The following is a 15,763-nucleotide window of genomic DNA, read 5'->3' as shown; positions in this document are numbered from 1 at the left end:
CAACCTAGCGTTTACAAAATTAATCAACCAAATCAATGCGTCATTCTCAGTCATCAATTGAATTGAAAATAATTTATAACGCGCAAAACAATAACCCGGAGGTATCAAGGCGCCTAACAATAAAATCAGAAAATAGAACCATTCATCCACTACACATAGGCTTGCCGGAAGAGGCGAGTTTTAAGTGCACCACGAAATGCCTGTAATGTGGGTAGGGACCTGAGATCAAAAGGAAGTTCGTTCCACCATTTAGGGGCAAGGGTGGAAAAGGCCCTGCCACCCCATTTAGCTTTTCTTATGCGAGGGGCTGACAAAAGCATTTTCCCGGAGGAACGCAAGTTCCTTCCAGGGATGTAGTTGGAAATGATGGAGCTTACTCCCGAGTCACTGTTTTTTGTAATGACTCTATATGTCATGCACAGGACCTTGAACCGTACTCGGTATTCTACAGGAAGCCAGTGCAATGTTTTCCTGGCTAACGTAGCCGAAGTACGTCTGGGAGCGTCCAAGACAAATCTTGCCGTGGCGTTTTGGACCGCCTGTAAGTGCTTCAGGAGGCTCTTATTCAGCCCCGCATACAGCGCATTACAATAGTCTAGCCGCGAGCCTATTAATGCCACAGCTACCTGCTTTCTGGATTGTAACGAGAGATATTTCCTAATCCTCCGCAGGGTGTGGATTAGGCCCCAACAGGTGGAGATGGTTCTGCTCACCTGTCCATTCATGTCCAGGACTGGGTCTATCATCACCCCCAGGTTCTTGGCAGAAGTAGTGGGGGAAGGGCAAGCTCCAAGCGAGTTGGGCCACCAGCTATCTGACCAGATGTTGTTGTTCCCTCCAAACACCATCACCTCAGTCTTCTCCCCATTCAGTTTAAGAGAGTTCTGAATCATCCAGTGACCAACCGCCTCCATACAGGATCTAAACTTGGAGGCGGTTTGCACGTCTGAATGGGAGAGAGAGACGAGGATTTGGGTGTCATCAGCATAGGAAACTACCTCCATCCCGAAAGATCTTATAAGTCTGGCCAGTGGGGTCACATAGATGTTAAACAGGGTCGGACTAAGAGCCGACCCTTGAGGGACCCCACAAAGCACAGGTCGGGATGGAGATAGAAACTCACCCAGTTTGACTCTTTGCTCCCTCCCAGCAAGGAAAGAGGTCAGTAGATCCAAAGCTGCCCCCCCCACCCCCACGTCCCTCAGACGAGATGTAAGTACTGAGGGGGAGAGGGTGTCGAAGGCAGCAGTCAGATCCAAAAGGACCAGGAGGGTGGTCTGGCCCCCATCCACTGTCCTACGGATGTTATCGAGCACAATGGTGAGGGCCGACTCGGTACTATGTTCCCTCCTGAATCCATGCTGGGAGGAGTCCAAGCAGCCCGAGCATTCCACAAAGGCCGCAAGATGCTTGTTCAGGTGTACTTCAAGCATCTTAGCCGGAGCGGGAAGCAACGAGATAGGGCGGAAGTTTTTTAAGACCTCCGGGTCAAGGGAGGCCTTTTTTAGCAGAGGTTTTACCACTGCCTTCTTCCACTCCAACGGGAAGACACCATTTCTTATATCTAGATTCATTATCTCCAGCAGCGGTGGTAAAAGGGTCTCCCTACACTGCTTGATGATTTTCAGTGGGCAAGTATCCATGGGGGAACCGGATTTGATCTTATTAGTCAAGATTTCAAGATCCTCAAGAGTAAGAGGTGGAAAGGAGTCCAAGGAGCCCAATGAAGAGGAGTCGGTGGTTAGCATGTTTATCTCAGCCACGACAGTGGGTACACTAATGCAGGCTCTTTGTTTCTCAAGAGCCAGTCAATAATACCACTATTGTACTGTACCACTGCACAGTGCAGTGCACACACATGAAGTAGCCTGGGTCTACTCTACTGTGCTGTGCCTCTTATTTGTATTTACCTTGTATTCCACTCCAAGAAACATCGTACATCAATCAGCGCAGATCGAACTGACTGGCCGCGTGCAATGATATGTGTGGGGTCACCATCATTATCAGGTCTGGCACGTCTAGTCTAACAGCACCAGCAACTCAGTCTACTCTGTAGTGAGTGACTACGAACGATAAATTAAGTACTGACTGCACCTGTAGTAGTAGGATCACAAGTGAGTAAATAATTTATATTACTAAATAACATGGGAAAATTGCCCATCACGTGAGTCTGAACTTACTAGTATACTTTAATTCCATGCACATTTGCTCAAAGCCCGCTAAACATCCTATGCAATGCATTGCATCATTCATTTAATATACCTGTCTTGCTCTTGTCTTTCACTATCAGATGATTGATCACAGATGCTGCCGAGCCTTTTCAAAAAGCACATCAAGTTGACTTCAGTTGTGGATGCCTGCTCAAGTATTGACACTGAAGAGTCTCTATGAATGCCTGCAGACAGAGGTGGTAGCCTTAAGAGTAAGACAGTGATGAGTTGCAGATTTCAAATGATATAGAGGATGGCTGTAGTCATGACTGTACGGTTCACTTGTTATGGAGGGACTGTTAGAGGCTACATTATTGTACTATACTCCATCTACATACAACATCCAATGTATGGCTGGCAAGATGGAATTGTATTGACTTGAGTGGGAGGCAAGAAGATGGAGCAAGACTCTGAGGAGTGCTGCAGTCAACAAATGCACAGGCGGGCAACTCCAGTAGGTAAATAAAAAGATACAGTGAAAATAAAAGCAGTCGTGCAACTCCAGTAGGTACATAAAAAGAATCAGTTGTGGGGATGGATTAGGTTGTGGTTTTTTTTTATTTGCAGTTTAGCACCAGAAAGCCATTGTTAATAAGAAAATAACACAAATAAAGGAAGGGAGAAAGTAACAATTTAAAAGCCTAGTTGTCAGGGAAGAGGAGCTCGTCCTCAAACTCTGTGCATTCGGACAGAAGTAGGTCATGTAACCCAGTAGTGAGGAGGTCTTCGGACTCGCTTTCTTCATCCGGCGCCGATTCATGTACTTGATAGTCTGGTGGTATGAAGCGTTGATTCATTTTTATCATTGTCAGCCGCTCCACGCTTTGGGGGGAGAGACTAGTCCTTTTCGATGTGACAATGGCACCAGCAGCACTGAAAACCCGCTCAGAAGAGACACTGGCTACAGGACAAGCCAGATACTTTATCGCCAGCCTGCTCAGCACTGGCCACTGTCTCCTTCTTTCATACCAATAGACCAATGGGCTTTGCTCCATGAACACCTCTGTTGTGTCATCCAGATAGGCCTGAACCATCCGCCCAATGTTCATTGGGGCTCGGCTTTGCTGGTCCTCTTTTCCCTTTGCAACAGCAACGGACTTACCCATCCCTTTCTGTAGAAAAAAAGCAGTTATGCTTTTGGTTGGGTCTGCTGAATCAGATCGTGTAGGTGCTGCTTTTGGTACTGTTGGTGCCTGCTGGAAAGCAGACGCACTGCTCTCATGCTGTGAAGAACTTGCGTCAGGAGTACTTGGACTGGCCTGGGCTGGCAGTGGCAGGCCTTTAAGTAACAGCCGTTCAGTTTCTAACTCATTAGCTTCCGCAGCTATGGAAGTTTTGTACTTGTCAACATCCTCATCTGAAAAAGGAATTACTGCGCTACTGCTGACAAATAATTTGTACCGTGGATCCAAGATTGTTGCAGTTATGTAATGTTCACCTGACACAATATTGTTGAGCCTTACGTTTGCACACAAGCGGTTGGTTAAGCCCTTGGCCAAGGTATATGCATCAACTTTTTGTTCGTCACATTCGTATGTTTGACAGACCTCCTTCACCTGTTGCTCAAGCATGTACAACAATGGGATGGCTTGGCCCATAGTACAGTCCTCCCTGCTAACTGCACGTGTGAAGACCTCAAAGGGTTGTAGCATCTCTGTGATGCATTTAATGAGGTCCCACTGCCACATCTCAATGGTCAGGGCTTTAAGATTAACAGTAGGATCCCCTAATCTTCTTGACATGACATAAGCATTCAGTGGGATGTACTGCTCAAAGAGACGCTCAAGCGTGAAATAAGTTGAGTTCCAACGTGTTGGGACCTCCTGGATCAGTGCTTTGACTGGCAACCTATGCTCATGCTGAATGACCCGTAGCAGCTTCCGTCCTTTAAAAGAATGGTTAAAGTGCGTGCATATTCTTCTGCAGATGGCCAGTATGTTGCTGACTTTGGCTTCAGTTTTCAGAAAGTCTTGCACGACTAAGTTAATGCAGTGTGCCAAACAGGGTACCCTGAAATAATGTCCTTCTCTCATTGCCTTCACTACATTACTGCCATTGTCGGTGGCAACAAAACCAATCTTAAGGCCTCTTGGTTTCAGCCATTCAAAGACCTTGGTGTTAAAGTCAGACAAAATGTTTTCAGCAGTATGACGTTTGTCCATACCAAACATGGCTATAGTTGCATGTCTGCGCGTATCATTAAAAATTCCAGCAACGTCACGGAGGCCTGAAGTTAACTTGTCTTTAACACCTGCAAAAGAGATCCAGTGTGCGGTGATGCACATGAAATCTGTAGCATCGCAACTGCTCCACATGTCTGTTGTCAGGTGGATACAATGGACAACACTCTGTTGTAAGGCTTTCCCAATCAATTCCAGCACGTCGTGGTGTAGTGCTGGAACAGCAACTCGGGCAAAATAGTAGCGACGGGGAACGTTCCATTTTGGGCAGAGGGTTGCCACTAATTCCAGAAATCCAACAGCCTCAACAAATGAAAATGGGAGAAGGTCCAGTGCTAACATTTTCGCAAGTTTGGCATTGTACAAACGTGCTACTGGGTGGTTCCGCTCGTACTTTCCCTCCTGCCTTAACATGCTAGGAATGGTAAGCTGCTTTGCATTTCTTTGAGTTATGCTAGACGGACCACCTTGCATCGCAGACTTTGCACTCCTTGGTGTTTCCAGCTGACTCTGGTGCCACTGAGAAGTTGCTGATGCGGAGGATGTGGACTTTACCAGTCCAGTGCTGGCGACAGGGGTCCTTTGTGTACCACTCCTAGAAAGAAGGTCATCGTCTCCCTCTTCTTCTACCTCCTGGTCAACCATGAGTGGACCTTGTACCACTGTATCCCCACCAACACCAGTGCTAACATTTTTTAAGCTTGCAAGGTGGTTCTCCCACCTGATCAAGTGTGTTTGTTTCAAATGGGTCGTTTGGCCTCCAGTACCATAGTTTGTACCAAGCTTACCACGACTAACATTGGCATGACAAATGGTGCATACAGCAATGTTCTCCTGAACTGGGTGAAACGTAAAGAAGTCCCACACTGGGGAAGTAAACTTTTGTCTCCTGCCATAGGAAGAGGAGGACCCACTGCCAATGCCGGATGGACTGGAGGATTGTTGAATTTCATTATGTGACAGCTCAGTCCTAGTACTGCCACTACCTCCTTCTGTTGAAATGGCGCTTCTGCTGGATGTCGGATGCTGCCGGGCCTTCGCTGATGAAAAAATGGGAGCTGGTGTTACTTTGGGTGTTGAGTGTGTAGGAGTTATGCGTGGTACCTGCTCATCACTAATTGCAGCATTTCTGGATAGGGTGAAAATGTTGGTCTCTACATCCTCTGCACCAGGAATAACGCTCGTGATGATGACAGTGTCAGACCCGTCTTTATCACCAGCAGTATCCTGCTCACCTACATCGACCTCCATAAGTTCAAGCCTGCCTGGAAACTTCCTTTTTCCTAGCCTGGTCTTCTTGGGATGTCTCTCCTTTGAATGCGCAGATAGTTGTGGCTGCCAATCCGTATCAAGGTCATCGGAAGGGATGCTTGGCGAAGAACTCGATGCACTAACCCTCCTTTCCCTTGGTGAATTCAAAGGAAATAGATCACCTCCAGAAGTGGCTTCCTCTTCTTCTTGCTCGGAAGGAGGCTCTACTTCCTGAACTGCCCCGACTTCGGGAGGAACAACTACTACTATTGCGTGCGGAGATGGTGGTTGTTGTTCTTGAGGAAGTACTATTGCGGGCTGGGGTTCTTCAACAACAACTGTTGCGGGCGGTGGTTGTGGTTGTTCAACAACTGTTGCGGGAAGTGGTTGTGGGTGAACAACTCCTATTGCGGGCGGTGGTTGTGGTTGTTGAACATCTACTGCTGGCGGTGGTTGTTGAGCACTTCCATCTTGCGTGGATTGTGTACTACTTTGAGACAGCGATACGTTTAGTTCAGGCTCAGTATCACTGCTCGCAAACAGAAGGCTGGCTACCTCTTCGACCCTCATCATGTGCTTGGCCCTGGGATGCTGGCTTGCCCCCACTAATGCGGATGTGCTGGTCCCAGCTTGCACCCCAGACACTGCTGCTGCAGGCGTACCTTTTGGGGTCCCAAAAAAGGTTTTGGGGTCCATACCAGCCTTAAGTGACACTTCCTTCTTCTGTTCCTTCTTCTCAGCAACTTTCTTCGTGGTGGAGGACCTGGTAGCTTTCTTAGGGCCCATCTTCTTCTGATGTCAGTCAGCTCACAGCAGCACAAATTGCAGAGATGTCTGGTCAGATGAGTCACACACCACACGTGGCGTACAACTGAAGGACGTCCGTCTGGCAGTAGAACGAGCGATGGATGAAAAAACAACCAGCACCTCCTCAGTCTTTTTTTGTGCACCTACAAGTAAAGAAGGCAGAACAACATCAGTCAAACAAGCAGTAAGGCAACATGAACAATTGAAAGACACACAGGCCAATGTATAAAAGACAAAACAGAAGACTAATAATACCAGTCCAGCACCACAGCTCAAAGCCACATGAAGTCCAGAAAGAACCAATAAAGTCAAGCAGGCCTATATATACCAATATGGACAGAAAAAGGAGGATGCCTGCTGCACATGACAGGTTAATGCAAGGAATAAAATACCCCATGGCTAAGACAGAGGTTGTAAACCTAACACCGCAAAAACACATACAAACAAACCCCTGCCCAGACAACACATTTTGGAATGCAATGCCATACACACACATGCCCTAATGATGTTAATTGCATACACCGAATTAAAACAGCTACATAAAGGCAGCACCCCCGCTAACTACTACCTCTGGGACTCTGGCCTACTGTCAGATCAGACCAAAAGCTGGGAGACCAATGATAAATGCACAAAGGAAGTACCTACAAAATGGCCGCCACCACATGGCCTAGCCACCACCAGCAACATGAAAAGAAAGAGAAAAAAGAAGACAGACAATAAATGCCCATGGGAAAGGGACAATGGTTTGTTTTGTTTCACAAAGTAGCCGCACCGCTGCCCACGTGGTCAGCCCACCCACAAACAAGAAGACAGACACAGGAATTGTTCCAGGCTCCAAAAACTACAACCAAATGACAACTTCTGTTTTTTTGGGTGCACAAGAAACACCTGCAACATTTTCGAGAAACTTTTATGCAACTCGGGACATATTGTCCGCGAGAATGCAAAATCGGCGTGTTCGGCAGCGCGAATAGAAGAAAACGTCGTTTTCGCGTTCCCGAGCAAGTACATTGAGCACGCGAACAAGACAAAAAATGTAATGTTGCGTGTCAAGAGTTGATTAACTTTAATGCACCTATGGCTATGAGTAGTAGTAACTATACCCTACTGCCACAATACAATAGTCAAAAACCTTGGATGCCTATGGCAAAAGCACAAAGGAAGGACACACAAAATGGCTGCCACCATAGGGCCTGGCCACCAACAACAACATGGCAAAATCACAAAGGATGTATACACAAAATGGCCTCCACCACATGGCCTGGCCACCAACAACAACATGGCAAAATCACAAAGGAAGCATACACAAAATGGCCGCCACCACATGGCCTGGCCAACAACAACAACATGACAAGAAAGAGAAGACAGACAATAATGCCTATGGCAAAGGGACAATGCTTTGCTTCACAAAATGGACACACCACACCACCGCCCAAATTGGTCACCCCACCCAAAAACAAGAAATCGTTACATAGAGGACAGAAAATGGAAGTGGTCCATGCTCCAAAAAGAGAAAACTACAACCAAATGACAACATAACATAAATGAGGACTTTTTGTAGCACAAGAAACACATTAAACATTTTCGGCATGTTCGGCAGCGCGAATGGAATAAAATGTCGTTTTCGCGTTCCCGAGCAAGTACATTGAGTGCGCGAACAAGACAAAAAATGTAAGGTCACGTTCTCACACTGTGCGAAGTTACCAAAACTACCCAAGCTGTATTCCTAGGGTTACCTAATGGCAGAAATTGACACAGTATTTAAACACACCCAAAACCTGAAATAGCCCACACATAAAAATAAGATTTTCTACATCAATCCAAGCCATCCATGATTTTCACATTAAGGGTACACCACAAAAACAGTTGATTAACTTTCATGACCCTATGAGTAGTACCTCTGGCCTACTGGCAGAGTAGGCCACAAGGTTGGAGGCCTATGGCAAGAGCAAAGTGGCTGGAAACATAAAATGGCCGCCAACACATGGCCAGGCCAACCACAGAAAGTTAATACAATGAACTCAAGCATGCCTACACACTAACTACATGGAGTACTAGGGTCAGCTATTGGCTTAAAAAATAAAAACATTTTAAATTCCACAAACAGAAATTCCACAACAGACATTGCTATTGCATAATGAACATAATCCAATGCCATCCATGATGTTTGTTTACAAACTGGAATAAAAATTTAAACACAGACTACAGAAACATGATTGGACCCATGGGTACCTCTCTATGTAGCCTGGATGAAAGTTAAAAAAAAATACAAGTTGGGACCTCATAAAAGTACAGGCCTCCATCAATAATTTAATTCCAGGATTGAATACTGTAGTTAAAAAAAAACTCAAATCAAACAAGCACAAGTCTACATCATACTCACTCATACATTACACAAACTTACTTGAAAAAGAGAATTCCAAATCCAAAAGTCCTCAATAAATCCAAGATAAATCAGTAATGCAGCCAACACACACAGAAAGTGATCCTTCCAGCTCAAAATCCAAAGGAAAGTGAGCACCACATGGACAAAGCACTGGGAGGAGCCTGGTGGACAGGAACAGGAAGTTGTAAACTCAAGAGCCCTTCCTCCTTCCTCCTTACTCTTCAAAACAAGAGTAGAAACAAAAAGAGGGCTCCTACCCCCCAAAAAATAAAGCCAAAGGTACAACTTTAAGGTTTTTTTGCTTTTTGTTCCTAACCAAAATGGTAATTTATTATGGTTTTAACATGCTCGCGAGTTATTCTGTGCAAGAATGCAGTTTCTGCGTGTTCGGCAACTCGATCTTACCAACAAGCATCCTCGCGCATCCTTATGACGCTATCGCGCATCCAAATGACGTTATCGCGTTCGCACAGTCGCACGGGATTGTGCGAGAGTGTTTCCAAACATGGTGGCACACGCGACCAGGAAAAAACGAACGCAGAACGAAGGTAAGCCATTGCCGCGCACGCGATAATGTTATTCAGCGCGCGAGAACAACGCTACGCACCGGATCGCGGAGTAATCGACAGCTTCGCGTTCTCCGTAGAACGCGGAGTTGCCGAAACTCCGCAAGCTCCGCGAGCGGAGCGTAGTTCTTCGCCCAGGGTTAGTCACTACCAGGGACATAGATGACCTTAAAAAAACATTTTTATGACCTGAGGAGCCAAACCAAGAAGAAAATGGCAGACCAACACAAGCAGGCATCAAAAACAGGCAGAGGCAAGAACCCAGCACCCCCCCTGACTGACCTGGAGGAGATGGGGGCCTCAACCCTAGAACCAGACAGCGTCTGCGGACTGGGAGATGTAGACAGCTCGGCCAGAGCTGCAAGCAAAAAAGGTAAGATAAATGCACTGCATTCCCCTCAATAGCAACACCCTTACCTGTACCCTTAGTGGGCAAGTGAACCCAAGTCCAGCACTGCTAGCAATATACAGGGCCAATGCATGATGCAATATGTATACAGGAAATGTAAGGACATGTCATACAGCACACCAACCAATTAGTACATGTAATGACTGCATGCAGAACATGGCCAATGTGATAAATGTTTAATTGTAGTGACTGTGAGACAGTAGCGCTTAGCTAATGTACGCTCATATGTTCACAGGTGAAACATCTCGCAGGTACTCGCAGGAGGCTGAAGGGACACCAGCTGAGTGGGAGGAGAGTCAGGATGCAGAACAAAGTACCCCCAACGTACAACTGGAGAAAGCTGCATCAAGTAGCCATGCACCTGCCCAAGACACAGAAATGGCCCAAGAGTTGCAGGCATCCCCTAGCAGATCACAGTCCCCTCTCCTGCTGTCATCACCAGAAATGCCAGCATCACAGCATGATGTGATACCCCCATCACAACCAGGCAGGAGGCATATCGTGGCTCCACTCCCCGATTTGGAGTCCATACCAGCTGAAACGGAGGGTGACGGACAACAGAACTTGCCTGTAGCAGTGAGCCTGGCACAACACACTCAAGTGCAGGGATGGGCCATAGTACAGCAAGACACCACAGAGTGCAAGAAAGGCCAGCAGATGCACCAGTTGAGGGTGGAAGTGTGTTCCTTGGTCTGGAGGGGAGCATGGTGCGGATACATAGGATGCAGGGAAGAGCAATCCAGGCATGCCAACGACAGCTGAGGTCCCTGAATAGTAACATGGGAGAGATAGGAAAGGGCATCAGTGAGATGGTACAGGTCAACAAGGAGATGGTACAGGTCAACAAGGAGATGGCAGCAGGGATGTGGGGAATCAACAACTCGGTGCAGCTACTATGCACCAAAATAGACAATGACTTTGCTGCAAGGCACAGGGATAGGCGTTGTGCACATGTCCAACATACAGCCATCAACCGCCTGGCCACTGCCACATCCCTGTTATGCAGGAGATGCTCAAACATGCAGGAGGCCATGACACAAAAGACAAATGAGGTCACCAGGGGCATGGGCAGAATGACCAGTGCCCTTGAGGCGCTGTTGAATGCGCAAACTGCACACACAGCTGCTCTGGATGTGCCTATTAGTGAGGAGAGGACGAGCAGGAGCAGCATTGGAAGCACCCCTGTAACTGATACTAGGAGGAGCAGGCGCCATGCTGAGGCCACAGGCCAGCAAGACAGTAAGCAGGTTGAACAACCTACTAGTGTTACTGGTAAGCGAGCAAGGAAATAACTTTCACAGTTCATGGTGAACTTAACCAGAACTGAGAGCATTGTAGTTAAATGCTTCTTGTTGCACTTTTGTGCTTTAAAAAACCAACGTTATTATTACCTAGTGTTGTAGCTTACTACGCCTGTCTTTGTCTCCTTACTTACTTAAAAATAGTTGCGTGTGACCTCTTCCCGTCTGTGTCTGCCATCAGTTGATGTTGCTCCTCCAGATGTGTGTGGTTCAGGGACTGCTTCCTCATCGTCATGGTCCTCATAATATGAGATGTCCACTTCTGTGCCCTTCTTGACCGCCAGGTTGTACAGCATTGCACAGGCTGCAATCATTTTGCAGCAGGTGATTGGTGTGTATTGGCGGGCCCCTCCACTTTTATGGAGGCAGCGAAACCTGCTCTTCCACATGCCAAAGGTGCGCTCCACAATATTTCTAGTTGTTTTGTGTGCCCTGTTGTATTTCCTCTGACTTGATGTTGTTGGGTTGAGGTAGGGTGTGAGGATGAAGGACCGGAGGGCACATGCACAGTCCCCTATTAGTAATAAGAAATTGACATTAATTACATGCTCACACACATCCACGTGTATTACGATTCAAGTGATTTTCACACAGTGTCTCACCTAGCAAGTATCCTTCGCCGAATTCCCCCGCAGTCAGGCGGTGATAGATCCCACTGTTTTGGAAGATGTAGGAGTCGTAGGGACTCCCTGGCTACTATGTCAGTGATCACGTATTTTGCATCACAGATCACCTGTACATTTATGGTGTGGGTGGATTTATGGTTCCGATAAATGTACTCTGTGGCAGCAGGTGGGCATATTGGTATGTGGGTACCATCAATGCAGCCAATGATGTTAGGGAACTGCACCATCTGATAAAAGTCTGTCTTCGTCCTTAGCAGTTTTGAATGCGTAGCAGGGAAGCTAATGTAGTGCTGCATTCTCTGCAACATGGCATCAAGGAATTTTTTTAAGAAACGGGACAGACAGCTCTGGGACACCCCACCTACCGCAGCAACCACACTCAGGTAGCTTCCAGATGCAAGCAGGTGTAGGCTGCACAGCACCTGCACATGGGGTGGGATGGCGTGCGCCCTTGGGGTAGGATGGTCCAATAGTGGGTGTAGGTCCCTGATGAGGTCTAGGATTGTTTGTGGGGCCAGCCTGTACCTCTGGAGGATCTCAGGCTCAGTGAGCTGGAATAGTGTGATCCTCTGCCTATAAACTTGCTCCTCCCTCCTCTAGACCCTTTCTCCTTCTGCCTGGAGCTGTAGCCGCCTCGCAATGACATAGAATGCCGTCATTCTGGTGTAAGTGGTGCATTTTGGGTCCTTTTTTAAAGCCTGCACCTGGTTACCACCTGCTTTCAGTCCATGGTAAATACCGACTCTTAAATACCAAATTTCATGCAAATTCGGTATTTAAAAGTGGACCTACATCTCGAAATTCATTTTTACCATTTCTTATATACCGAATCGGTAAATTTTCCGATTCAGTAACTTTTCCGATTCGGAAACTTTAGCGATTCGGTAAATATACCGATTCGGTAAAGTTTCCAATTCGGTAAATTTACCGATTCTGTAAATTTACCGATTCCGTATATTTTCCGATTCGGTAAAGTTTCCGAATCGGAAAAGTTACCGATTCGGAAAATGTACCGATTCAGCTACTTTCTGGTCCCCTACATCCCGAATGCCAAATGCCGGTTGGTAATGGCCGAAAATCGGTATTTTCGGCCGCTACCGACCGGTATTGGCCTACCCACATCTGGTCCTAAGTTCTTGCTCGCCGTCCGTAGCGCCGAGACACCAACGGGCATTTGCGCACTTGATAAATGGTATAAATAAAAATAAATATAAAATGGCTGCCGATTTCACTGACCCCTCATTGTCCTGGAAATATTGCGCCATACATGTTTCTATTTTTTGTGCGAATTGTTTGATTCTAAAATGACATGGGTCTATACTTGCTGGAAGTATATTACTTTAAACTGGTCCCTGCAGCTGCACCTCAACCGAGGAATGATCGTAAATGCCCCTTGCCTTCTGCACAGATCCTCTTTGTCCCACCTGCGCTAGGAATGTAAAAATATAATCTATTCTGGAGTGACTTTTATGTACAGCCGATGTATGTGTGTATTTCCGCTCTGTGGGATTGTGTTCACACCACAAATCAACCATGCCCATTGCTGTCACAAACCCCTCTAACAGTCCTCTTTCATGTGTCCCAGTAGCTCCTGCCATCCTATCTCAGTGTGTATCCATGACTGCGTTCATATCACCTCCCAGAATGAGCATGTCCATGGGCATCTCAAGAATAATGCTTCCTAACGCTCTCAGAGTATCAATGTGAAGGCTCGGTGGAACGTACACTGAGCATGCATTTAAAGTTTTCCCCTCCCATGTGGCTGCCATTGCCGCATATCTTCCTAGCTTATCTTGCCAACATTTATTCACAGTCAGCGGGACAGAGGTCTTGATTAGTATTCCTGCATCTCTGGAACCAGAGGTATATCCCATGTGCACTTGTAGTTTGTATCCATATACATTAGTGCCCTACAGTAGTTAACCCACAAGTGGGTTACCTGGAGGAGCGCCATTTCTGGACTGTCTCCGAAGGTACTGCAGTACTAGTGTTCATTTTATTTTACTTCCCAACCCATTGATATTCCACGTCAGCACCTTAAGAGGCATCCTAGAAAAATGGTTGTATCTTGATAAATACAGATCACCTGGCCGTCAGCTGTACTACTATGTGCTATGGGCTCCACTCCTATCGTCAGTTGGCATGTCTGGACATTTCTGCTAATATACCCTAGTATATTTCCCTGATTACTGTCTCTGAGCCTATAACTACTAACTTTTACAGTAAACCTGCTAACTTGTAATGTCCCTGATTCTAAAATATGCACCCCCCGCATCCCTGCTAGACAGGTTTTCAACTACCCACCCTCACAACTTGCGGGGAGCTAGTCACGACATAGAACCTGCTTTTCGCTAGGGTAGTCCGTAGGGCTTGTCAGTTTCGCTCTCGTTCTCTGACTGCCCCTTTTAAAACGTAATATTCTTTATTCCATTGCACACTGTCTAGAATTTCAAGTCTTAGACCATTGTCTCTCTTTTTTGCTGTTCGCTCCTCCTCCAGTCACCAAGGATATGTGACAGGGCTACCCCACTGCCCGTCTCCACTTAATATTTTGGAAACTTATTTTCCTCTCAATTAGACTTCAGGTTTCTACTTTACCATATGTCTCCATCATTCGTTCTGCAATCACTCTCAGTTTTATCTGTCTCTTCTGTATCCTGGAGTCTCCTCTGATCAGTCATCTTTCTTGGGTTTTGCTTTACCCTTCGTCAGCCCTCCAACCATTCCCAGGCCTCTTCCAGTACAGTAAAGTACCAGGCTTTGCACTCCGCCATCATTCTCAATAGTGCCGGTTAGAACATCATATATTGAATGTGTTTGATCTCATCACTCTCTTCCTCAAAGCTTTGAAACAGTTTCTGGACTTGAAGTGTAAAGTCGGGGAAGAAATTAATAGTTGTGTTTTCATACTTGAGGTCCCCGTGTAGTCTCGCTGTTTGCAGAATCACATCCCTATTCCTATAATTAAGGATTTTGGCAAATATTGTTAGTGGCGGAGCTCCTGACCTTGGTTTTGGGATGTGTGCCTTGTGTGTCCTTTCAATGCTAGGAAACCAATGTGGGAGCACACTGCTCCCCCTCCCAGTGGGTCGCACCTAGGCATTCTGATCGATGCAGTTCACCAAGCGTGTGTGCTTGCAGGATTGTCTCAAATAATTACAAAGTTGTACTTGCCATCTCTATACACGTGTTTCGGGATCATTATCCTTCGTCAGTAAAGATTAGGCATCTCATATTTGGGGTTGCTGAGCAGGTTTTGCCAAAGTGTTCTCAGTACCTCTCCAGGCACATAGGTGCCTCTCCACAAGCTTGTCAGCTCAACTGGCTCGAGGGAGCCTTTTAAACAGGAAACCAATGTGGGAGCACACTGCTTCCCCTCCCAGCAGGTCGCCCCTAGGGATTCTGGTCGATGCAGTTCACCAAGCATGTGTGCTTGCAGGATTGTCTCGAGTAATTACAAAGTTGTACTTGCCATCTCTATACACGTGTTTCGGGATCATTATCCTTGGTCAGTAGAGATTAGGCATCACATATTTGGGGTTGCTGAGCAGGTTCTGCCAAAGTGTTCTCAGGTCACAGTACCTCTCCAGGCGCGTAGGTGCCTCTCCACGAGCTCGTCAGCTCAACTGGCTCAAGGGAGCCTTTTAAACAGGAAACCAATGTGGGAGCACACTGCTTCCCCTCCCAGCGGGTCGCCCCTAGGGATTCTGGTCGATGCAGTTCACCAAGCGTGTGTGCTTGCAGGATTGTCTCAAGCAATTACAAAGTTGTACTTGCCATCTCTATATATGTGTTTCGGGATCATTATCCTTCGTCAGTAGAGATTAGGCATCACATATTTGGGGTTGCTGAGCAGATTCTGCCAAAGTGTTCTCAGGTCACAGTACCTCTCCAGGCGCGTAGGTGCCTCTCCACGAGCTCGTCAGCTCAACCGGCTCAAGGGAGCCTTTTAAACAGGAAACCAATGTGGGAGCACACTGCTTTCCCTCCCAGCGGGTCGCCCCTAGGCATTCTGGTCGATGCAGTT

The sequence above is a fragment of the Lissotriton helveticus genome, chromosome 6, assembly GCF_964261635.1.
Source record: "Lissotriton helveticus chromosome 6, aLisHel1.1, whole genome shotgun sequence".
In the NCBI taxonomy this organism is placed as follows: domain Eukaryota; kingdom Metazoa; phylum Chordata; class Amphibia; order Caudata; family Salamandridae; genus Lissotriton; species Lissotriton helveticus.
This window is presented reverse-complemented; position numbering follows the sequence as displayed.